Genomic DNA, 23,538 nt, shown 5'->3' with positions numbered 1-23,538 from the left:
GCTGTAACTATCCTCCTCCACTGTCCCTGTCCCATACCTGGCTGTAACTATCCTCCTCCACTGTCCCTGTCCCATACCTGGCTGTAACTATCCTCCTCCACTGTCCCTGTCCCATACCTGGCTGTAACTATCCTCCTCCACTGTCCCTGTCCCATACCTGGCTGTAACTATCCTCCTCCACTGTCCCTGTCCCATACCTGGCTGTAACTATCCTCCTCCACTGTCCCTGTCCCATACCTGGCTGTAACTATCCTCCTCCACTGTCCCTCCACTGTCCCTGTCCCATACCTGGCTGTAACTATCCTCCTCCACTGTCCCTGTCCCATACCTGGCTGTAACTATCCTCCTCCACTGTCCCTGTCCCATACCTGGCTGTAACTATCCTCCTCCACTGTCCCTGTCCCATCCACTGTCCCTGTCCCATACCTGCTGTAACTATCCTCCTCCACTGTCCCTGTCCCATACCTGGCTGTAACTATCCTCCTCCACTGTCCCTGTCCCTGTCCCATACCTGGCTGTAACTATCCTCCTCCACTGTCCCTGTCCCATACCTGGCTGTAACTATCCTCCTCCACTGTCCCTGTCCCATACCTGGCTGTAACTATCCTCCTCCACTGTCACTGTCCCTGTGCAACTATCCTGTGTGGCTCAGTAGAGCATGGCCCATACCTGGCTGTAACTATCCTCCTCCACTGTCCCTGTCCCATACCTGGCTGTAACTATCCTCCTCCACTGTCCCTGTCCCATACCTGGCTGTAACTATCCTCCTCCACTGTCCCTGTCCCATACTGTCCCTGTCCCATACCTGGCTGTAACTATCCTCCTCCACTGTCCCTGTCCCATACCTGGCTGTAACTATCCTCCTCCACTGTCCCTGTCCCATACCTGGCTGTAACTATCCTCCTCCACTGTCCCTGTCCCTGTCCCATACCTGGCTGTAACTATCCTCCTCCACTGTCCCTGTCCCATACCTGGCTGTAACTATCCTCCTCCACCCTGTCCCTGTCCCATACCTGTCTATCCTCCTCCACTGTCCCTGTCCCATACCTGGCTGTAACTATCCTCCTCCACTGTCCCTGTCCCATACCTGGCTGTAACTATCCTCCTCCACTGTCCCTGTCCCATACCTGGCTGTAACTATCCTCCTCCACTGTCCCTGTCCCTGTCCCATACCTGGCTGTAACTATCCTCCTCCACTGTCCCTGTCCCTGTCCCATACCTGGCTGTAACTATCCTCCTCCACTGTCCCTGTCCCATACCTGGCTGTAACTATCCTCCTCCACTGTCCCTGTCCCATACCTGGCTGTAACTATCCTCCTCCACTGTCCCTGTCCCATACCTGGCTGTAACTATCCTCCTCCACTGTCCCTGTCCCTGTCCCATACCTGGCTGTAACTATCCTCCTCCACTGTCCCTGTCCCTGTCCCATACCTGGCTGTAACTATCCTCCTCCACTGTCCCTGTCCCATACCTGGCTGTAACTATCCTCCTCCACTGTCTCCAGTTATCTCCTCTCCTGTTATCTCCCTGTAGTCTCCTCTCACACACCTGTAGGAATCTCTCCTGTTATCTCCTCTCCTGTTATCACCTCTCCTGTAGTCTCCTCTCACACACCTGTAGGAATCTCTCCTGTTATCTCCTCTCCTGTTATCTCCTCTCCTGTTATCACCTCTCTGTTATCTCCTCTCCTGTTATCTCCTCTCCTGTTATCTCCTCTCCTCCCTGTTATCTCCTCTCCTGTTATCTCCTCTCCTGTTAGTCTCCTCTCCTGTTATCACACTCTCCTGTAGGAATCTCCTCTCCTGTTATCTCCTCTCCTGTTATCTCCTCTCCTGTTATCTCCTCTCCTGTAGTCTCCTCTCCTGTTATCCTCTCCTGTAGTCTCCTCTCCTGTTATCTCCTCTCCTCAGTGTTATCTCCTCTCCTGTAGCTCCTCTCCTGTAGTCTCCTCTCACATGTAGGAATCTCTCCTGTTATCTCCTCTCCTGTTATCACCTCTCCATAGTCTCCTCTCACACACCTGTAGGAATCTCTCCTGCTCCTGCTGCCACTTCTCCTGTCGTCTCCTCTCATCCTCAGGGTTCCACACCCAGTGATCTACACAGCCAGGTTCAACATGGGGCTCTCCATCTACACACACACACACACACACACACACACACACACACACACACACACACACACACACACACACACACACACACACACACACACACACACACACACACACAAGGAAAGGAAAGGTGAGACGAGAGAACAGGCAAAGTTCTAGAATAAAGATCAAGTTCTAGTATGAAAGTCAGGTTCTGCAATAAAGGTCAAGTTCTAGAATGAAGGTCAGGTTCTAAAATAAAAATCAAGTTGTAGAATGAAGGTCAGGTTCTAGAATAAAGATCAAGTTCTAGAATCAACGTCAGGTTCTAGAATAAAATCAAGTTCTAGAATGCAGGTCAGGTTCTAGAATAAATATCAAGTTGTAGTATGAAGGTCAGGTTCTAGAATAAAGGTCAAGTTCTAGTATGAAGGTCAGGTTCTAGAATAAAGGTCGTTCTAGAATGAAGATCAGGTTTGAGAATAAAAATCAAGTTGTAGTATGAAGGTCAGGTTCTAGAATAAAGATCAAGTTGTAGTATGAAGCTCAGGTTCTAGAACATAGATCAAGTTGTAGAATGAAGGTCAGGTTATAGAATAAAGGTCAAGTTCTAGAATGAAGGTCAGGTTTGTGAATAAAGATCAAGTTGTAGTATGAAGGTCAGGTTCTAGAACATAGATCAAGTTGTAGAATGAAGGTCAGGTTCTAGAATAAAATCAAGTTCTAGTATGAAGGTCAGGTTCTAGAATAAAGGTCAAGTTGTAGAATGAAAATGCTGAGCTATAATGGTACTCACCGTCCCACTGCTCCCCTCCAGTCCTCCTGTGGAGGGAAACACACACAGTGTGTTAGCTACAGCAGCAGCATTAACACTAATCTGGTTCACCCAGCAACAGGAATCTGGGTAATATCATCGTACCTGTCACCGAGGATGAGTAGGTGTTCTGGTTGCTAAGCAATGAAGAGTCAGACCCCGCCTCCTCCCCTGATCTCCTTGACAATGCCATGGAGCCGTTCACCTAACAGACAATCAATAAGGAACCAAGAGCATCAGAACCATTCAATCAATCAACCAAATGTCAATAAATGAATGAGAGTGGGTGTGGCTCCCCACCTGTGTGTTGCTGAGCATATCTAACGGATGTGGCTGCAGGTGTGTCTGGGTGAGTTCCGTCACGATGGTCGTCGTGACAACACAGTTCCTCCCTCCAATCAGGGTGCTGACTGCCGACACCTGTGTCTTCTGATTGGCACCAGGGTGTTCGGTGGGCTGGGGGGAGTGAATGGGTGAGGAGGGGGATTGAAGGGGTGAGGAAGGCGGGGAGGACGGAGAGTCTCTCCATTCACCCTCACCAAGCCATCTACCTGTAGACAGAGTGATGAGAGGTTACACCAAGCCATCTACCTGTAGACAGAGTGATGAGAGGTTACCTCACCAAGCCATCTACCTGTAGACAGAGTGATGAGAGGTTACCTCACCAAGCCATCTACCTGTAGACAGAGTGATGAGAGGTTACCTCACCAAGCCATCTACCTGTAGACAGAGTGATGAGAGGTTACCTCACCAAGCCATCTACCTGTAGACAGAGTGATGAGAGGTTACCTCACCAAGCCATCTACCTGTAGACAGAGTGATGAGAGGTTACCTCACCAAGCCATCTACCTGTAGACAGAGTGATGAGAGGTTACCTCACCAAGTCTACCTGTAGACAGAGTGATGAGAGGTTACCTCACCAAACCATCTACCTGTAGACAGAGTGATGAGAGGTTATCTCACCAAGCCATCTACCTGCAGACAGAGTGATGAGAGGTTACCTCACCAAGCCATCTACCTGTAGACAGAGTGATGAGAGGTTACCTCACCAAGCCATCTACCTGTAGACAGAGTGATGAGAGGTTACCTCACCAAGCCATCTACCTGTAGACAGAGTGATGAGAGGTTACCTCACCAAGCCATCTACCTGTAGACAGAGTGATGAGAGGTTACCTCACCAAGCCATCTACCTGTAGACAGAGTGATGAGAGGTTACCTCATCTACCTGTAGACAGAGTGATGAGAGGTTACCTCACCAAACCATCTACCTGTAGACAGAGTGATGAGAGGTTACCTCACCAAGCCATCTACCTGTAGACAGAGTGATGAGAGGTCACCTCACCAAGCCATCTACCTGTAGACAGAGTGATGAGAGGTTACCTCACCAAGCCATCTACCTGTAGACAGAGTGATGAGAGGTTACCTCACCAAGCCATCTACCTGTAGACAGAGTGATGAGAGGTTACCTCACCAAGCCATCTACCTGTAGACAGAGTGATGAGAGGTTACCTCACCAAGCCATCTACCTGTAGACAGAGTGATGAGAGGTTACCTCACCAAGCCATCTACCTGTAGACAGAGTGATGAGAGGTTACCTCACCAAGCCATCTACCTGTAGACAGAGTGATGAGAGGTTACCTCACCAAACCATCTACCTGTAGACAGAGTGATGAGAGGTTACCTCACCAAGCCATCTACCTGTAGACAGAGTGATGAGAGGTTACCTCACCAAGCCATCTACCTGTAGACAGAGTGATGAGAGGTTACCTCACCAAGCCATCTACCTGTAGACAGAGTGATGAGAGGTTACCTCACCAAGCCATCTACCTGTAGACAGAGTGATGAGAGGTTACCTCACCAAGCCATCTACCTGTAGACAGAGTGATGAGAGGTTACCTCACCAAGCCATCTACCTGTAGACAGAGTGATGAGAGAGGTTACCTCACCAAGCCATCTACCTGTAGACAGAGTGATGAGAGGTCTACCTGTAGACAGAGTGATGAGAGGTTACCTCACCAAGCCATCTACCTGTAGACAGAGTGATGAGAGAGGTTACCTCACCAAGCCATCTACCTGTAGACAGAGTGATGAGAGAGGTTACCTCACCAAGCCATCTACCTGTAGACAGAGTGATGAGAGGTTACCTCACCAAGCCATCTACCTGTAGACAGAGTGATGAGAGGTCACCTCACCAAGCCATCTACCTGTAGACAGAGTGATGAGAGGTTACCTCACCAAGCCATCTACCTGTAGACAGAGTGATGAGAGGTTACCTCACCAAGCCATCTACCTGTAGACAGAGTGATGAGAGGTTACCTCACCAAACCATCTACCTGTAGACAGAGTGATGAGAGGTTACCTCACCAAGCCATCTACCTGTAGACAGAGTGATGAGAGGTTACCTCACCAAGCCATCTACCTGCAGACAGAGGATGAGAGGTTACACCAAGCCATCTACCTGTAGACAGAGTGATGAGAGGTTACCTCACCAAGCCATCTACCTGTAGACAGAGTGATGAGAGGTTACCTCACCAAGCCATCTACCTGTAGACAGAGTGATGAGAGGTTACCTCACCAAGCCATCTACCTGTAGACAGAGTGATGAGAGGTTACCTCACCAAGCCATCTACCTGTAGACAGAGTGATGAGAGGTTACCTCACCAAGCCATCTACCTGTAGACAGAGTGATGAGAGGTTACCTCACCAAGCCATCTACCTGTAGACAGAGTGATGAGAGGTTACCTCACCAAGCCATCTACCTGTAGACAGAGTGATGAGAGGTTACCTCACCAAGCCATCTACCTGTAGACAGAGTGATGAGAGGTTACCTCACCAAGCCATCTACCTGTAGACAGAGTGATGAGAGGTCACCTCACCAAGCCATCTACCTGTAGACAGAGTGATGAGAGGTCACCTCACCAAGCCATCTACCTGTAGACAGAGTGATGAGAGGTCACCTCACCAAGCCATCTACCTGTAGACAGAGTGATGAGAGGTTACCTCACCAAGCCATCTACCTGTAGACAGAGTGATGAGAGGTTATCTCACCAAGCCATCTACCTGTAGACAGAGTGATGAGAGGTTACCTCACCAAGCCATCTACCTGTAGACAGAGTGATGAGAGGTTACCTCACCAAGCCATCTACCTGTAGACAGAGTGATGAGAGGTTATCTCACCAAGCCATCTACCTGTAGAGAGAGTGATGAGAGGTTACCTCACCAAGCCATCTACCTGTAGACAGAGTGATGAGAGGTTACCTCACCAAGCCATCTACCTGTAGACAGAGTGATGAGAGGTTATCTCACCAAGCCATCTACCTGTAGACAGAGTGATGAGAGGTTACCTCACCAAGCCATCTACCTGTAGACAGAGTGATGAGAGGTTACCTCACCAAGCCATCTACCTGTAGACAGAGTGATGAGAGGTTACCTCACCAAGCCATCTACCTGTAGACAGAGTGATGAGAGGTCACCTCACCAAGCCATCTACCTGTAGACAGAGTGATGAGAGGTTACCTCACCAAGCCATCTACCTGTAGACAGAGTGATGTTTGGGGTGGTGTGGGGTATCATTAGATTGGGTGGTGTGAGGTATCATTAGATTTGGGGTGGTGTGGGGTATCATTAGATTTGGGGTGGGGTATCAATAGATTTGGGGTGGTGTGGGGTATCATTAGATTTGGGGTGATGTGGGGCATCATTATGTTTGGGGTGGGGTGGGGTATCATTAGATTTGGGGTGGTGTGGGGTATCATTAGATCTGGAGTGGTGTGAGGTATCATTAGATCTGGGGTGGTGTGGGGTATCAATAGATTTGGGGTGGTGTGGGGTGTCATTAGATCTGGGGTGGTGTGGGGTGTCATTAGATCTGGGGTGGTGTTGAGTGTCATTAGATCTGGGGTGGTGTGGCGTGTCATTAGATCTGGGGTGGTGTGGGGTGTCATTAGATCTGGGGTGGTGGGGATATCATTAGATTTGGGGTGATGTGGGGCATCATTATGTTTGGGGTGGGGTGGGGTATCATTAGATTTGGTGGGTGTGGGGTGTCATTAGATTTGGGGTGGTGTGGGGTATCATTAGATTTGGGGTGGTGTGGGGTGTTATTAGATTTGGGGTGATGTGGGGTATCATTATATTTGGGGTGGTGTGGGGTATCATTAGATCTGGGGTGGTGTGGGGTATCATTAGATCTGGGGTGGTGTGAGGTATCATTAGATCTGGGGTGGTGTGGGGTATCATTAGATTTGGGGTGGTGTGGGGTATCATTAGATTTGGGGTGGTGTGGGATATCATTAGATTTGGGGTGATGTGGGGCATCATTATTTTTGGGGTGGGGTGGGGTATCATTAGATTTGGGGTGGTGTGGGATATCATTAGATTTGGGGTGATGTGGGGCATCATTATGTTTGGGGTGGGGTGGGGTATCATTAGATTTGGTGTGGTGTGGGGTGTCATTAGATTTGGGGTGGTGTGGGGTATCATTAGATTTGGTGTGGTGTGGGGTGTCATTAGATCTGGGGTGGTGTGGGATATCATTAGATTTGGGGTGATGTGGGGCATCATTATGTTTGGGGTGGGGTGGGGTATCATTAGATCTGGGGTGGTGTGGGGTGTTATTAGATTTGGGGTGATGTGGGGTATCATTATATTTGGGGTGGTGTGGGGTATCATTAGATCTGGGGTGGTGTGGGGTATCATTAGATCTGGGGTGGTGTGAGGTATCATTAGATCTGGGGTGGTGTGGGGTATCATTAGATTTGGGGTGGTGTGGGGTATCATTAGATTTGGGGTGATGTGGGGCATCATTATGTTTGGGGTGGGGTGGGGTATCATTAGATTTGGTGTGGTGTGGGGTGTCATTAGATTTGGGGTGGTGTGGGGTATCATTAGATTTGGGGTGGTGTGGGGTGTTATTAGATTTGGGGTGATGTGGGGTATCATTATATTTGGGGTGGTGTGGGGTATCATTAGATCTGGGGTGGTGTGGGGTATCATTAGATCTGGGGTGGTGTGTGGTATCATTAGATCTGGGGTGGTGTGGGGTATCATTAGATTTGGGGTGGTGTGGGGTATCATTAGATTTGGGGTGGTGTGGGATATCATTAGATTTGGGGTGATGTGGGGCATCATTATTTTTGGGGTGGGGTGGGGTATCATTAGATTTGGGGTGGTGTGGGATATCATTAGATTTGGGGTGATGTGGGGCATCATTATGTTTGGGGTGGGGTGGGGTATCATTAGATTTGGTGTGGTGTGGGGTGTCATTAGATTTGGGGTGGTGTGGGGTATCATTAGATTTGGTGTGGTGTGGGGTGTCATTAGATCTGGGGTGGTGGGGATATCATTAGATTTGGGGTGATGTGGGGCATCATTATGTTTGGGGTGGGGTGGGGTATCATTAGATCTGGGGTGGTGGGGGTGTTATTAGATTTGGGGTGATGTGGGGTATCATTATATTTGGGGTGGTGTGGGGTATCATTAGATCTGGGGTGGTGTGGGGTATCATTAGATCTGGGGTGGTGGGTATCATTAGATCTGGGGTGGTGTGGGGTATCATTAGATTTGGGGTGGTGTGGGATATCATTAGATTTGGGGTGATGTGGGGCATCATTATTTTTGGGGTGGGGTGGGGTATCATTAGATTTGGGGTGGTGTGGGGTATCATTAGATTTGGGGTGGTGTGGGGTATCATTAGATTTGGAGTGGTGTGGGGTATCATTAGCTTTGGGGTGGTGTGGGGTGTCATTAGATTTGGGGTGGTGTGAGGTATCATTAGATTTGGGGTGGTGTGGGGTATCATTAGATCTGGGGTGGTGTGGGGTATCATTAGATCGGGGGTGGTGTAGGGTATCATTAGATTTGGGGTGGTGTGGGGTATCATTAGATTTGGGGTGGTGTGGGGTGTCATTAAATCTGGGGAGGTGTGGGGTGTCATTAAATCTAGGGTGGTGTGGGGTATCATTAGATCTGGGGTGGTGTGGGGTGTCATTAAATCTGGGGTAGTGTGGGGTGTCATTAAATCTGGGGTGGTGTGGGGTATCATTAGATCTGGGGTGGTGTGGAGTGTCATTAGATCTGGGGTGGTGTGGGGTGTCATTAGATCTGGGGTGGTGTGGGGTGTCATTAGATCTGGGGCGGTGTGGGTGTCATTAGTTCTGGGGTGGTGGGGGTATCATTAGATCTGGGGTGGTGTGGAGTGTCATTAGTTCTGGGGTGGTGTGGGGTATCATTAGATCTGGGGTGGTGTGGGGTGTCATTAGATCTGGGGCGGTGTGGGGTGTCATTAGTTCTGGGGTGGTGTGGGGTATCATTAGATCTGGGGTGGTGTGGGGTGTCATTAGATCTGGGGCGGTGTGGGGTGTCATTAGTTCTGGGGTGGTGTGGGGTATCATTAGATCTGGGGTGGTGTGGGGTGTCATTAGATCTGGGGTGGTGTGGGGTATCATTAGATCTGGGGTGGTGTGGGGTGTCATTAGATCTGGGGTGGTGTGGAGTGTCATTAGATTTGTGGTGATTCGGGGTATCATTAGATTTGGGGTGGTGTGGGGTGTCATTAAATCTGGGGTGGTGTGGGGTGTCATTAAATCTGGGGTGGTGTGGGGTGTCATTAAATCTGGGGTGGTGTGGGGTATCATTAGATCTGGGGTGGTGTGGGGTGTCATTAAATCTGGGGTAGTGTGGGGTGTCATTAAATCTGGGATGGTGGGGGTATCATTAGATCTGGGGTGGTGTGGAGTGTCATTAGATCTGGGGTGGTGTGGGGTGTCATTAGATCTGGGGTGGTGTGGGGTGTCATTAGATCTGGGGTGGTGTGGGGTGTCATTAGATCGGGGTGGTGTGGGGTATCATTAGATCTGGGGTGGTGTGGGGTATCATTAGATCTGGGGTGGTGTGGGGTGTCATTAAATCTGGGGTAGTGTGGGGTGTCATTAAATCTGGGGTGGTGTGGGGTATCATTAGATCTGGGGTGGTGTGGAGTGTCATTAGATCTGGGGTGGTGTGGGGTGTCATTAGATCTGGGGTGGTGTGGGGTATCATTAGATCTGGGGTGGTGTGGGGTATCATTAGATTTGGAGTGGTGTGGGGTATCATTAGATTTGGGGTGGTGTGGGGTATCATTAGATTTGGGGTGGTGTGGGGTGTCATTAGATCTGGGGTGTAATAAGATTTGGGGTGTCATTAGATCTGGGGTGGTGTGGGGTATCATTAGATCTGGGGTGGTGTGGGGTATCATTAGATCTGGGGTGTAATAAGATTTGGGGCGGTGTGGGGTGTCATTAGTTCTGGGGTGGTGTGGGGTGTCATTAGATCTGGGGTGGTGTGGGGTGTCATTAGATATGGGGTGGTGTGGGGTGTCATTAGATCTGGGGTGGTGTGGGGTGTCATTAGATCTGGGGTGGTGTGGGGTGTCATTAGATCGGGGGTGGTGTGGGGTATCATTAGATCTGGGGTGGTGTGGGGTATCATTAGATCTGGGGTGGTGTGGGGTGTCATTAAATCTGGGGTAGTGTGGGGTGTCATTAAATCTGGGGTGGTGTGGGGTATCATTAGATCTGGGGTGGTGTGGAGTGTCATTAGATCTGGGGTGGTGTGGGGTGTCATTAGATCTGGGGTGGTGTGGGGTATCATTAGATCTGGGGTGGTGTGGGGTATCATTAGATTTGGAGTGGTGTGGGGTATCATTAGATTTGGGGTGGTGTGGGGTATCATTAGATTTGGGGTGGTGTGGGGTGTCATTAGATCTGGGGTGTAATAAGATTTGGGGCGGTGTGGTGTGTCATTAGATCTGGGGTGGTGTGGGGTATCATTAGATCTGGGGTGGTGTGGGGTATCATTAGATCTGGGGTGTAATAAGATTTGGGGCGGTGTGGGGTGTCATTAGTTCTGGGGTGGTGTGGGGTGTCATTAGATCTGGGGTGGTGTGGGGTGTCATTAGATATGGGGTGGTGTGGGGTGTCATTAGATCTGGGGTGGTGTGGGGTATCATTAGATTTGGAGTGGTGTGGGGTATCATTAGATTTGGGGTGGTGTGGGATATCATTAGATTTGGGGTGGTGTGGGGTATCATTAGATTTGGGGTGGTGTGGGGTATCATTAGATCTGGGGTGGTGTGGGGTGTCATTAGATTTGGGGTGATGTGGGGTATCATTATATTTGGGGTGGTGTGGGGTATCATTAGATCTGGGGTGGTGGGGGTATCATTAGGTCTGGGGTGGTGTGGGGTGTCATTAGATCTGGGGTGGTGTAGGGTATCATTAGATTTGGGGTGGTGTGGGGTATCATTAGATCTGGGGTGGTGTGGGGTGTCATTAGATTTGGGGTGGTGTGGGGTGTCATTAGATTTGGGGTGGTGTGGGGTGTCATTAGATTTGGGGTGGTGTGAGGTATCATTAGATTTGGGGTGGTGTGGGGTATCATTAGATCTGGGGTGGTGTGGGGTATCATTAGATCTGGGGTGGTGTGGGGTATCATTAGATTTGGGGTGGTGTGGGGTATCATTAGATTTGGGGTGGTGTGGGATATCATTAGATTTGGGGTGGTGTGGGGTATCATTAGATTTGGGGTGGTGTGGGGTATCATTAGATCTGGGGTGGTGTGGGGTATCATTAGATCTGGGGTGGTGTGGGGTATCATTAGATCTGGGGTGGTGTGGGGTATCATTAGATTTGGGGTGGTGGGGATATCATTAGATTTGGGGTGATGTGGGGCATCATTATTTTTGGGGTGGGGGGGGGTATCTTTAGATTTGGGGTGGTGTGGGTATCATTAGATTTGGGGTGGTGTGGGGTATCATTAGATTTGGTGTGGTGTGGGGTATCATTAGGTTTGGGGTGGTGTGGGGTGTCATTAGATTTGGGGTGGTGTGAGGTATCATTAGATTTGGGGTGGTGTGGGGTATCATTAGATCTGGGGTGGTGTGGGGTATCATTAGATCGGGGGTGGTGTAGGGTATCATTAGATTTGGGGTGGTGTGGGGTATCATTAGATTTGGGGTGGTGTGGGGTGTCATTAAATCTGGGGAGGTGTGGGGTGTCATTAAATCTAGGGTGGTGTGGGGTATCATTAGATCTGGGGTGGTGTTGGGTGTCATTAAATCTGGGGTAGTGTGGGGTGTCATTAAATCTGGGGTGGTGTGGGGTATCATTAGATCTGGGGTGGTGTGGAGTGTCATTAGATCTGGGGTGGTGTGGGGTGTCATTAGATCTGGGGTGGTGTGGGGTGTCATTAGATCTGGGGCGGTGTGGGGTGTCATTAGTTCTGGGGTGGTGTCATTAGATCTGGGGTGGTGTGGAGTGTCATTAGTTCTGGGGTGGTGTGGGGTATCATTAGATCTGGGGTGGTGTGGGGTGTCATTAGATCTGGGGCGGTGTGGGGTGTCATTAGTTCTGGGGTGGTGTGGGGTATCATTAGATCTGGGGTGGTGTGGGGTGTCATTAGATCTGGGGGGTGGGGTATCATTAGATCTGGGGTGGTGTGGGGTGTCATTAGATCTGGGGTGGTGTGGGGTGTCATTAAATCTGGGGTGGTATGGGGTATCATTAGATCTGGGGTGGTGTGGAGTGTCATTAGATCTGGGGTGGTGTGGGGTGTCATTAGATCTGGGGTGGTGTGGGGTATCATTAGATCTTGGGTGGTGTGGGGTGTCATTAGATCTGGGGTGGGGTGTCATTAGTTCTGGGGTGTCATTAGATCTGGGGTGGTGTGGGGTGTCATTAGATCTGGGGTGGTGTGGGGTATCATTAGATCTGGTGTGGTGGGGGTGTCATTAGATCTGGGGTGGGGTGATCATCATTAGATTTGGGGTGGTGGGGGTGTCATTAAATCTGGGGTGGTGTGGGTGTCATTAAATGGGGTGGTGTGGGGTGTCATTAAATCTGGGGTGGTGTGGGGTATCATTAGATCTGGGGTGGTGTGGGGTGTCATTAAATCTGGGGTAGTGTGGGGTGTCATTAAATCTGGGATGGTGTGGGTATCATTAGATCTGGGGTGGTGTGGAGTGTCATTAGATCTGGGGTGGTGTGGGGTGTCATTAGATCTGGGGTGGTGTGGGGTGTCATTAGATCTGGGGTGGTGTGGGGTGTCATTAGATCTGGGGTGGTGTGGGGTATCATTAGATCTGGGGTGGTGTGGGGTATCATTAGATCTGGGGTGGTGTGGGGTGTCATTAAATCTGGGGTAGTGTGGGGTGTCATTAAATCTGGGGTGGTGTGGGGTATCATTAGATCTGGGGTGGTGTGGAGTGTCATTAGATCTGGGGTGGTGTGGGGTGTCATTAGATCTGGGGTGGTGTGGGGTATCATTAGATCTGGGGTGGTGTGGGGTATCATTAGATTTGGAGTGGTGTGGGGTATCATTAGATTTGGGGTGGTGTGGGGTATCATTAGATTTGGGGTGGTGTGGGGTGTCATTAGATCTGGGGTGTAATAAGATTTGTGGGGTGTCATTAGATCTGGGGTGGTGTGGGGTATCATTAGATCTGGGGTGGTGTGGGGGTATCATTAGATCTGGGGTGTAATAAGATTTGGGGCGGTGTGGGGTGTCATTAGTTCTGGGGTGGTGTGGGGTGTCATTAGATCTGGGGTGGTGTGGGGTGTCATTAGATATGGGGTGGTGTGGGGTGTCATTAGATCTGGGGTGGTGTGGGGTATCATTAGATTTGGAGTGGTGTGGGTATCATTAGATTTGGGGTGGTGTGGGATGTCATTAGATTTGGGGTGGTGTGGGGTATCATTAGATTTGGGGTGGTGTGGGGTATCATTAGATCTGGGGTGGTGTGGGGTGTCATTAGATTTGGGGTGATGTGGGGTATCATTATATTTGGGGTGGTGTGGGGTATCATTAGATCTGGGGTGGTGTGGGGTGTCATTAGGTCTGGGGTGGTGTGGGGTGTCATTAGATCTGGGGTGGTGTGGGGTATCATTAGATTTGGGGTGGTGATCTGGGGTGGTGTATCATTAGAATTGGGTGGTATGGGGTGTCATTCGATTTGGGGTGGTGTGAGGTATCATTAGATTTGGGGTGGTGTGGGGTATCATTCGATTTGGGGTGGTGTGGGGTATCATTAGATCTGGGGTGGTGTGGGGTATCATTAGATTTGGGGTGGGGTATCATTAGAATTGGGGTGGTATGGGGTGTCATTAAATCTGGGGTGGTGTGGGGTGTAATTAAACCGGGGTGGTGTGGGGTATCATTAGATCTGGGGTGGTGTGGAGTGTCATTAGATCTGGGGTGGTGTGGCGGTCATTAGATCTGGGGTGGTGTGGGGTGTCATTAGATCTGGGGTGGTGTGGGGTGTCATTAGATCTGGGGTGGTGTGGGGTATCATTAGATTTGGGGTGGTGTGGGGTGTCATTAAATCTGGGGTGGTGTGGGGTGTCATTAAATCTGGGGTGGTGGGGGTATCATTAGATCTGGGGTGGTGTTGAGTGTCATTAGATCTGGGGTGGTGTGGCGTGTCATTAGATCTGGGGTGGTGGGGGTGTCATTAGATCTGGGGTGGTGTGGGGTGTCATTAGATCTGGGGTGGTGTGGGGTATCATTAGATCTGGGGTGGTGTGAGGTATCATTAGATCTGGGTTGGTGGGGGTATCATTAGATCTGAGGTGGTGTGGGGTGTCATTAGATCTGGGGTGGTGTGGGGTATCATTAGATTTGGGGTGGTGTGGGGTGTCATTAAATCTGGGGTGGTGTGGGGTGTCATTAAATCTGGGGTGGTGTGGGGTATCATTAGATCTGGGGTGGTGTATCATTAGATCTGGGTTGGTCATTAGATCTGAGGTGGTGTGGGGTGTCATTAGATCTGGGGTGGTGTGGGGTATCATTAGATCTGGGGTGGTGTGGGGTGTCATTAGATCTGGGGTGTAATAAGATTTGGGGCGGTGTGGGGTGTCATTAGATCTGGGGTGGTGTGGGGTATCATTAGATTTGGGGTGGTGTGGGGTATCATTAGATTTGGGGTGGTGTGGGGTGTCATTAAATCTGGGGTGGTGTGGGGTGTCATTAAATCTGGGGTGGTGTGGGGTATCATTAGATCTGGGGTGGTGTTGAGTGTCATTAGATCTGGGGTGGTGTGGCGTGTCATTAGATCTGGGGTGGTGTGGGGTGTCATTAGATCTGGGGTGGTGTGGGGTGTCATTAGATCTGGGGTGGTGTGGGGTATCATTAGATCTGGGGTGGTGTGGGGTGTCATTAGATCTGGGGTGGGGTGGGGTGTCATTAGATATGGGGTGGTGTGGGGTATCATTAGATCTGGGGTGGTGTGGGGTATCATTATATTTGGGGTGGTGTGGGGTGTCATTATATTTGGGGTGGTGTGGGGTGTCATTATATTTGGGGTGGTGTGGGGTATCATTAGATTTGGGGTGGTGTGGGGTATCATTATATTTGGGGTGGTGTGGGGTATCATTATATTTGGGGTGGTGTGGGGTATCATTAGATTTGGGGTGGTGTGGGGTGTCATTATATTTGGGGTGGTGTGGGGTATCATTATATCTGGGGTGGTGGGGTGTCATTAGATTTGGGGTGGTATGGGGTGTCACTAGATCTGGGGTGGTGTGGGGTGTCATTAGATCTGGGGTGGTGTGGGGTGTCATTAGATTTGGGGTGGTATGGGGTGTCAATAGATCTGGGGTGTTGTGGGGTGTCATTAGATCTGGGGTGGTGTGGGGTGTCATTAGATCTGGGGTGGTGTGGGGTGTCATTAGATCTGGGGTGGTGTGGGGTGTCATTAGATTTGGGGTGGTGTGGGGTGTCATTAGATCTGGGGTGGTGTGGGGTATCATTACATCTGGGGTGGTGTGGGGTATCATTAGATTTGGGGTGGTGTGGGGTGTCATTAGATTTGGGGTGGTGTGGGGTATCATTAGATTTGGGGTGGTGTGGGGTGTCATTAGATTTGGGGTGGTGTGGGGTGTCATTAGATTTGGGGTGGTGGGGGTGTCATTAGATCTGGGGTGGTGTGGGGTGTCATTAGATCTGGGGTGGTGTGGGGTGTCATTAGATCTGGGGTGTTGTGGGGTGTCATTAGATTTGGGGTGGTGTGGGGTATCATTAGATTTGGGTTGGTGTGGGATATCATTAGATTTGGGGTGGTGTGGGGTATCATTAGATCTGGGGTGGTGTGGGGTATCATTAGATTTGGGGTGTCATTAGATCTGGGGTGGTGTGGGGTATCATTAGATTTGGGGTGGTGTGGGGTATCATTAGATCTGGGGTGTAATAAGATTTGGGGCGGTGTGGGGGTATCATTAGATCTGGGGTGGTGTGGGGTGTCATTAGATCTGGGGTGGTATGGGGTGTCACTAGATCTGGGGTGGTGTGGGGTGTCATTAGATCTGGGGTGGTGTGGGGTGTCATTAGATTTGGGGTGGTATTGGGTGTCACTAGATCTGGGGTGGTGTGGGGTGTCAGTAGATCTGGGGTGGTGTGGGGTGTCATTAGATCTGGGGTGGTGTGGGGTGTCATTAGATCTGGGGTTGTGTGGGGTGTCATTAGATCTGGGGTGGTGTGGGGTGTCATTAGATTTGGGGTGGTGTATCATTAGATCTGGGGTGGTGTGGGGTATCATTAGATCTGGGGTGGTGTGGGGTGTCATTAGATTTGGGGTGGTGTGGGGTGTCATTAGATTTGGGGTGGTGTGGGGTGTCATTAGATTTGGGGTGGTGTGGGGTATCATTAGATTTGGGGTGGTGTGGGGTGTCATTAGATTTGGGGTGGTGTGGGGTGTCATTAGATCTGGGGTGGTGTGGGGTGTCATTAGATTTGGGGTGGTGTGTCATTAGAATTGGGGTGGTATGGGGTGTCATTCGATTTGGGGTGGTGTGAGGTATCATTAGATTTGGGGTGGTGTGGGGTATCATTCGATTTGGGGTGGTGTGGGGTATCATAAGATCTGGGGTGGTGTGGGGTATCATTAGATTTGGGGTGTCATTAGATCTAGGGTGGTGTGGGGTATCATTAGATTTGGGGTGGTGTGGGGTATCATTAGATCTGGGGTGTAATAAGATTTGGGGCGGTGTGGGGTATCATTAGATTTGGGGTGGTGTGGAGTGTCATTAGATCTGGGGTGGTGTGGAGTGTCATTTGATTTGGGGTGGTGTGGGGTGTCATTAGATCTGGGGTGGTGTGGGGTATCATTAGATTTGGGGTGGTGTGGGGTGTCATTAGATCTGGGGTGTTGTGGAGTGTCATTAGATTTGGGGTGGTGGGTGTCATTATATCTGGGGTGGTGTGGGGTGTCATTAGATCTGGGGTGATTCGGGTATCATTAGATCTGGGGTGGTGTGGGGTGTCATTAGATCTGGGGTGGTGTGGGGTGTCATTAGATCTGGGGTGGTGTGGGGTGTCATTAGATTTGGGGTGGTGTGGGGTATCATTAGATCTGGGGTGGTGTGGGTGTCATTAGATCTGGGGTGGTGGGGTGTCATTAGATCTGGGGTGGTGTGGGGTGTCATTAGATTTGGGGTGGTGTGGGGTGTCATTAGATTTGGGGTGGTGTGGGGTATCATTAGATTTGGGTTGGTGGGATATCATTAGATTTGGGGTGGTGGGGGGTATCATAAGATCTGGGGTGGTGGGGTATCATTAGATTTGGGGTGTCATTAGATCTAGGGTGGTGTGGGGTATCATTAGATTTGGGGTGGTGTGGGGTATCATTAGATCTGGGGTGTAATAAGATTTGGGGCGGTGTGGGGTATCATTAGATTTGGGGTGGTGTGGGTGTCATTAGATCTGGGGTGGTGTGGAGTGTCATTTGATTTGGGGTGGTGTGGGGTGTCATTAGATCTGGGGTGGTGTGGGGTATCATTAGATTTGGGGTGGTGTGGGGTGTCATTAGATCTGGGGTGTTGTGGAGTGTCATTAGATTTGGGGTGGTGTGGGGTGTCATTATATCTGGGGTGGTGGTGATCTGGGGTGATTCGGGTATCATTAGATCTGGGGTGGTGGGGTGTCATTAGATCTGGGGTGGTGTGGGGTGTCATTAGATCTGGGGTGGTGTGGGTGTCATTAGATCTGGGGTGTCATTAGATCTGGGGTGGTGTGGGGTGTCATTAGATCTGGGGTGGTGTGGGGTGTCATTAGATCTGGGGTGGTGGGGTGTCATTAGGTCTGGGGTGGTGTGGGGTGTCAATAGATCTGGGGTGATTCATCATTAGATTTGGGGTGGTGTGGGGTGTCATTAGATTTGGGGTGATTTGGGGTGTCATTAGATTTGGAGTGATTCGGGGTATCAATAGATAGGGTGCCGGTTGATAAAGTGTGAATTCTCCAAGCCCCTAAAGCGTCTAGGCTCAAGCATTTTGTCAGTGTCAACACATTGAAATTAATAGAGGACGTGTACGAGGAGCCGTGTCGGTTGGCCGTTTCTGGGAGGTGCCCGTTTGGGCTGTGCGTCCCCGCGGACGGTGGTCTCTACGTCACAATGGGACTCTGAATTACGCTTAACCCCTAACCCTATCCCGACCTGCCCTTACCTTAACAGGCTTGTGTCCAGGCTGTGTCTGTGGTGGCTGGCAGTAGGGCTTGGCTGTTAGGAGAGGGCGGGGCCGCGAGGGGGGATGGGAGGGGGAGTGTGTGCTGACTTTGTGTGGAGTGGTTTTGTGTGTGCGTGTGTTGGGTGTTTTGGGTTTGGAGCTGTGTGTGTTGGGTGTGTTGGTTGTGTGTGTGTTGGATGTGTGTGACAGAGATATGTTTTTTGGGGGGGGCTCGGGGCTCTTTATTTGTGTCAGTCTGCAGGGCCTCTAGTCCGTTTCCAGCTCGTTCTGGGTTGTCAGGGTTGTGGTCAGCAGTAATGGTTCTAGTCTCAGGGTTCTGGTTAGTAATTATGCTTCTAGACTCAGGGTTCTGGTCAGGACTAATGGTTCTAGACTCAGGGTTCTGTTCAGCAGTAATGGTTCTAGACTCAGGGTTCTGGTTAGTAATAATGGTTCTAGGGTTAGGGTTCTGGTCAGTAGTAATGGTTCTAGACTCAGAGTTCCGGTCAGCAGTAATGGTTCTAGACTCAGGGTTCTGGTTAGAGGTAATGGTTCTAGACTTAGGGTTCTGGTCAGTAATAATGGTTCTAGACTCAAGGTTCTGGTCAGTAGTAATGGTTCTAGACTCTGGGTTTTGGTCAGTAGTAATGGTTCTAGACTCAGCGTTCTGGTTATTAATACTGGTTCTAGCCTTTGGGATCTGCTCAGTAGTAATGGTTTTAGACTCAGGGTTCTGGTCAGGTGTTCTAGACTCAGGGTTTTGGTTGGTAGTAGTGGATCTAAACTCAGGGTTCTGGTTGGTAGCAGGTGTTCTAGACTCAGGGTTCTGGTCAGTAGTAATGGTTCTAGACTCAGGGTTCTGGTTAGGAGGTAATGGTTCTAGACTTAGGGTTCTGGTCAGTAGTAATGGTTCTAGACTCTGGGTTTTGGTCAGTAGTAATGGTTCTAGACTCAGAGTTCTGGTTATTAATACTGGTTCTAGGGTTAGGGTTCTGCTCAGTAGTAATGGTTTTAGACTCAGGGTTCTGGTTGGTAGCAGGTGTTCTAGACTCAGGGTTTTGGTTGGTAGTAGTGGATCTAAACTCAGGGTTCTGGTTGGTAGCAGGTGTTCTAGACTCAGGGTTCTGGTCAGTAGTAATGGTTCTAGGTAGCTGCAGACTGTCCAGCGTTGAATCACTGATGGTGAAGCGGAGAGCGTAACGCTGGAGAACCATGGCAGCTTCTGCTTTAGAGCCCGCCCTCCTGTACGCATCACACAGCTCCGCCTCCCTACGCTCTCTGTAGTGAAAGAGGGGGGGTAGAGTTTATTCAATTTTTAATGAAGCTTTATTAACCTTTAGTCACATTGAGATACAACTATTTTACAAGACAGAACTGTATTAGAAGCTGGTGAGACAAGGAGTGAGAAAGGAGTAAGATTTAGGTCCCCTCCTCCTCCTCCTCCCTCCCCCTCCTCTCCTCCCCCTCCCTCCCTCCCCTTTCCTCTAATCCCTCCTCCCTCCCTCTCTCTCTTCCTCCTTCCACTCCTCCTCTCTCTCCTCTCTTTCCCACCACCCTCCGCCATCTCCTCGCCTCTCCTCCTCCTCCTCCTTCCTTTCCTCTCCTTTCCCTCCCTCCTCCTCCTCCTTCTCTTTCCCTCCCTCTCTTCCCTCCTTCCTCTCTCCGACTTGTCCTCTACGATCTCTCTGTACGTCTTGATGTTCTTCTTCTTCTGGGTGTGGCCTCCCTCCTCCTCCTTCATCATCCTCTCCATCCTCTTCCTCTCCTCCTCCTTCCTGATCAGATCCTGAGAAGCACTGCGCGACTCTTCCACCGGGCTAGGTCCTAGAGGGAGGGGAGAGAGAGAGAGAGGAGAGGAGGAGAGAGGAGAGGAGGAGAGGAGGAGGAGAGAGGGGAGGGGGAGGGAGGAGGAGGAGAGGGGAGGAGAGGAGGGAGAGGAGAGGAGAGGAGGAGGGGAGGAGGAGGAGAGAGAGGAGGGAGGGGGAGGAGAGGAAGGAGAGGAGGAGAGGAGAGGAGGAGGGGAGGGAGGGGAGGGAGAGAGGAGAGGGGGAGGGGAGGGAGAGAGGAGAGAGGAGGGAGGAGATGAGGGAGGATGAGAGGAGAGGGGAGGAGAGAGGAGAGGGAGGGAGGAGGAGAGAGGGGAGGGGAGGAGAGAGGAGAGGGAGGAGAAAGGGGAGGGGGAGAGAGGGAGGGGAGGGGAGGAGAGGGAGGAGGGAGAGAGAGGAGAGGGAGAGGGGAGGAGGGAGAGAGGGGAGGGGGGAGGGAGAGGAGAGAGGGAGAGGGGGAGGGAGAGGAGAGGAGAGGGAGGAGGAGAGGAGAGGAGGGGAGAGGGAGAGGGGAGGAGAGAGGAGAGGGGAGAGGAGGGGGGGAGGAGAGAGAGGGAGAGGAGGAGAGAGGGAGAGGGGAGGAGAGAGGAGGAGAGGGAGGAGGGAGGGAGAGGAGAGGAGAGATTCCTCCTCCTCCTCCTTGAGAGATTGGGAGAGAGGGAGAGGGTCAGGAGTGATTGGGAGGGGAGAGAGGAGAGAGGGAGGGGAGGGAGAGAGGGCATCCGGAGGAGATGAGAGGGGAGGAAGCAGGGAGGGAGGGAGGAGGTGAGGGAGGGGAGAGGGAGGGAGGGAGTTAGCTGAGGAGAGAGAGAGGGGAGAGAGGGAGGAGAGAGGGAGGAGGAGCTGAGGGGGTAGGGTATGTAGGAGGCATGGAGAGTGGGGAGGAGTAGGAGGCAGGGAGGAGGGAAGGGAGTGAGGGGAGGAGGGAGGGAGGGGTAGGTGGGTAGGGTTGGGTAGGGAGAGGGATGAGGAGGAGGGTAGGGAGGGTAGGTAGGGAGGTGGGTTAGGTATTGGTAGGGTAGAGGAGGCAGGGTAGGAGAGGGGGGAGGGGAGGAGGAGAGAGGGAGGGGAGGAGGGGAGAGGCAGAGCAGGAGGAGAGAGGGAGGGAGGGAGAGGGGAGGGGCAGGAGGGGAGGAGAGGGAGGAGGAGGGTAGAGAGGGATGAGGGAGTGGATGAGGGAGGAGGAGGGATGAGAGGAGGGCAGGAGGGAGAGGGAGGCAGGGGAGGGGAGGAGAGGAGGAGAGAGGAGGGGAGGCAGGGGCAGAGTGGGAGGGAGTGGAGAGGGAGAGTGGGTAAGGAGAGAGGGATGAGAGGAGGCAGGGATGAGGAGAGGGGAGAGGGTGAGAGGGAGAGTGGGAAGAGGAGTGGGAGGGAGAGTGGGTGAGGGAGGGCATGAGCAGGAGAGTGGATGAGGGGAGGAGGGGGATGTCTGTCTGTCTGTCCGTCCATCCGTCTGTCCGTCTGTCTTAGGTCTTGCCAGGGTGATTGGTGTACAGTTCCTGCATGCCGTCATATCGTGATTGGCCGAGGAGGCTGAGGTAGTCCCGCCCCTCTTCCTCGCTGTGCATGTTCATTATACTTATGCTCCTAGACAGGAAGCAGGGAACCGGAAACAGGAAAGTGAGTGATGTCAGAGGAAGCTGCCGTTAGCTGTTTGCTGTGATGGATGAATGCATATGGAGGAAGGGTAGGTAGGGTAGGTAGGGTAGGGTAGGCAGTAGGGTAGGGTAGGGGTGGGGTAGGCAGGGTAGGGGGTAGGGTAGGGTAGGGGTATGTAGGTAGGCAGGGTAGGGTTGTGTTGGGAGGGGGTAGGGTAGGGTGGGGTAGGTTGGGTAGGGTTGGGTAGGGTAGGTTAAGGTAGGGTAGGATATGTAGGTAGGCAGGGTAGGGTAGGGTAGTGCTGGGAGGGTAGGGTAGGGTAGGTTGGGTAGGGTTGGGTAGGGTAGGTGGGTAGGGTTGGGTTGGGTAGGGTAGATTGGATAGGGTAGGGTAGGTAGGGTTCGGTAGGGTAGGTAGGGTAGGTTAGTGTTGGTAGGGTAGGGTAGGCAGGGTAGGATAGGGTAGGTAGGTAGGTAGGCAGGGTAGGGGGGTAGGGTAGGGTAGAGTAGGGTAGGGTAGAGTAGGGTAGGGTAGAGTAGGGTAGAGTAGGTAGGTAGGGCAGGGTAGGTAGGTAGGGCAGGGTAGGGTAGGTATGTAGGGTAGGGTAGGTATGAATGGAGGTAGGGTAGGTAGGGTAGGTAGGTAGGGCAGGGTAGGTAGGGTAGGTATGTAGGGTAGGTAGGTATGAATGGAGGTAGGGTAGGTAGGTAGGGTAGAGTAGGGTGGGGTAGGTAGGTATGAATGGAGGTAGGTTAGGTAGGGTAGGTAGGTAGGGTAGAGTAGGGTAGGTAGGGTAGGGTGGAGTAGGGTAGGTAGGTAGGTAGGTAGGTAGGTAGGGTGAGTAGAGTAGGGTAGGTAGGGTAGGTAAGTAGGTAGGGTAGAGTAGGGTATGTAGGTAGGGCAGGGTAGGTAGGTAGGTAGGTAGGGTAGAGTAGGGTAGGTAGGGTAGAGTAGGGTAGGTAGGGTAGCAGAGAGGTGTAGGGTATCATACAGTGTATATATAGGGTAGGGTAGGTATGAATGGAGGTAGGTAGACAGTGTATATATAGGGTAGGGTAGGTATGAATGGAGGTAGGTATACAGTGTATATATAGGGTAGGGTAGGTATGAATGGAGGTAGGTAGACAGTGTATATATAGGGTAGGTAGGGTAGGTATGAATGGAGGTAGGGTAGGTATGAATGGAGGTAGGGTAGGCATGAATGGAGGTAGGTAGACAGTGTATATATAGGGTAGGGTAGGTATGAATGGAGGTAGATCGACAGTGTATATATAGGGTAGGGTAGGTATGAATGGAAGTAGATCGACAGTGTATATATAGGGTAGGGTAGGTATGAATGGAGGTAGGTAGACAGTGTATATATAGGGTAGGGTAGGTATGAATGGAGGTAGGGTAGGTATGAATGGAGGTAGGTATACAGTGTATATAGGGTAGGTAGGATAGGTAGGGTAGGTATGAATGGAGGTAGGGTAGGTATGAATGGAGGTAGGTAGACAGTGTATATATAGGGTAGGTAGGGTGGAGGTAGGGTAGGTATGAATGGAGGTAGGGTAGGTATGAATGGAGGTAGGTAGACAGTGTATATAGGGTAGGGTAGGTATGAATGGAGGTAGGTAGACAGTGTATATATAGGGTAAGTAGGGTAGGTAGGGTAGGTATGAATGGAGGTAGGTAGACAGTGTATATATAGGGTAGGTAGGTATGAATGGAGGTAGGTAGACAGTGTATATATAG

At 51.1% G+C, this 23,538-nt stretch overlaps 1 pseudogene; it reads right to left on the bottom strand.

Moving 5' to 3' along the window:
• The window catches only part of LOC135530748 (LIM and calponin homology domains-containing protein 1-like), a 92,011-nt pseudogene that overhangs the window by 19,557 nt on the left and 48,916 nt on the right, over positions 1-23,538 (bottom strand).

This window comes from Oncorhynchus masou, unplaced genomic scaffold (genome assembly GCF_036934945.1).
Source record: "Oncorhynchus masou masou isolate Uvic2021 unplaced genomic scaffold, UVic_Omas_1.1 unplaced_scaffold_1412, whole genome shotgun sequence".
Classification (NCBI taxonomy): Eukaryota; Metazoa; Chordata; class Actinopteri; order Salmoniformes; family Salmonidae; genus Oncorhynchus; species Oncorhynchus masou.
This window is presented reverse-complemented; position numbering and strand designations above follow the sequence as displayed.